The following is a 2,493-nucleotide window of genomic DNA, read 5'->3' on the forward strand; positions in this document are numbered from 1 at the left end:
TATGCATAAAAATTCAATTGAATATCCATCACTGAAATAGTGACAAGATAGCAACCTCAGGGATCTGTAAAGATCGTTTAAATGGAGCATTCATCTGCTCACTAAAGAACAGTTAATTTAAGTAATTTGATTATTTAATATTGATAGAAAAAAACTATCATTTTCCTGTGGAGGAAAATAGAACATTTTTAAAAGTCAGGAACAGTGTGTTTTTTCTAAATCTTGAAAGCTGTCCATGTTTGATACAGTAGTTTTTAGATTTCAAGACAATGACATCAAGATTTGTCAAAGAATATTCAGTCCTTTGCCATCTTTAATTTACCTAATTGGTATGAAGTGTTCCCTGTTAAAAGCTTCCTGCATTTTTTATTAAGTGGTCCTTCAACAGCTGTGTTTGGGAACTGAATGTTGTAGGAAGGCAAGAAGGATATTTGAGCTGACTATAAAGTTTTTTTTACTACCAGATAATAAGTATGATCATCATCATCCTTGACCTTTAAGCTCACATCTCCCCCAAAATAAGGCATTAGGGCTCAAAGAGCAAATAGAGATGGCACTTTTTTAAACGTCTGCATCATGTTATTTATAAAAAGTAGGTCATGAACGGCTTTTAAACTGTGTATGTATCAGGTTTTGTAGGAAAGGGGGGATTCTGTAAGGACATATTAAAGGGAATAGATTGAAGTAAATATTATGATTTGGTATGCCTTGTTCATCACAAAGATTAGTAATCATTGTTTTTTAAGAATATTTTGAGATAGTTACAACATTTTACTTTGCTTATTCATTTTCTAAAGTACTTGCAATGTACCAGGCTCATCACGGAGTCAAGTAAACTCTCTCTACCTTGAAGGAGCTTGCAGTCCAGTGAGAAAGGACCAGCAAATAAATAAACAGGTCTACTGAGTGGGAATAATGACCATGTGTCCAGTCATTTAGGCCCTCAGAGATCAAGTGATTGTTCCAGTTTCCTACTACTGAGGAAAACATCCGTATCTTGAGGCAGAACTTGTTCCAGTTGAACGAAGATAACTTTGAGTGGTCTTGGGACCAAGTAACGGGCTACCACGCCAGAGCAAGCGTCAGCAAGCCTTTTCTGTGAAGGACCAGCCATGTTAGACTCAGCAGTCTCGGTTACAACCGTAGTACTCAACTCTCCTTGTACAGCGTGAAAGCAGCCACAGACAGGATGGAAGCAAGCATGGCTCCATTCCAACGAAAATTCAAATTTGAGAACTTTGATGTGTCACAAAACCCATTTGATTTCTACCTCCCCACCATTTAAAAATCCTTTGCTGACAGCCCAGAGTTTACTGGCAACAGAAGGAAAGGGAGGTTTCTTGGTTCAACAAGGCAGTGGCTCACCTATCTTTCCATGTTTGTTTTCTTGTCTCTGATTTATGAGGAAGGTCTAATTCAGGCAAGGTCAAGATGACCAGAATCCTTATTTTTACCCAGAGCCTCAGTCCTCAGTAATCTAAAATGCTTCTAATGCCAGTTTTTATGCTAAGCAGCGTACATGGACTATTACATTCAAAAAGCCCTGTTGGGTAAGACTCTCTCCACCCCCACCCATTTACTAGATGAGAAGATTAAGGTTTTATGGCCCAGATCAAGTAGTAAGTGACAGGATGGATTTGAATCCAAACTGTAATCACTACTTTCTTGTTTTTTTGACTTGTGCTATCAAAAAGACATAGCCAGGGAAGCTCCTACCTTTAGGAACTAGAATTCCTCTTATAGCATAGCAGTTATTTAAGTTTATATTGATCCTGAAGCCTGTGTGATTAGGGACTCACTCAACTTCATAATGGAGTGTCTTTAGCAGTGGACCTAGTGACTAACAGCTTTAATGGTTAGTGCGCTGGGGGAGATGATGAGTCAGGTACACAGGAAGAAAAGGTCTTTACAGACTAGCAGTAAAGTTATAAGGTGCAAAAAAGGAAGAAAATGACACAATGATAGTATGTTATTACTTCCTAGGGCTGCATATGAATTACTCCTCCCTTTTGAAGGAGATAATTTTTAAAAGGTGGTTTGTAAATATGAATATGCATTCTCTAGAGGTAAAGAATATTTCTAAAAAATGTATTTATCACTTATACTCCCAACATGAACAAAAACATTTTAAAAAAACTAGTTTTGTGTCTGCCCAACCCTAACTTTATAAAAGGCCTAAATTTAGCCCTACAGACACTCTGTCGCCTGGTCCCCACTGGTTTTCTTAGTTCTCCCAGGTGCTTATTCCTCTCCCCAGCCAAATTTGAGCTGGAAAAGGATGTCCCTACCCTAGGGGTGGAGATATATCCTGGGCATCCCATGCTTACCCCACTAATAATATGTGATATTAAGATGCTGTGAGTACTACTTTTCTAGTATTTACATTTTTAGAAGTAGTAATTAGAAGAGTTACCATTGGAGCTAAGAATTTGTACACAGAAATGAACGAATCAAGAATGAAAAATTCTGGAAACCTGCTTAATCTCCTTCCTA

Source organism: Callorhinus ursinus, unplaced genomic scaffold (assembly GCF_003265705.2).
Source record: "Callorhinus ursinus isolate GAN/ISIS: 27379988/994484 unplaced genomic scaffold, GSC_fseal_2.0 scaffold7, whole genome shotgun sequence".
NCBI classification, from domain to species: Eukaryota; Metazoa; Chordata; class Mammalia; order Carnivora; family Otariidae; genus Callorhinus; species Callorhinus ursinus.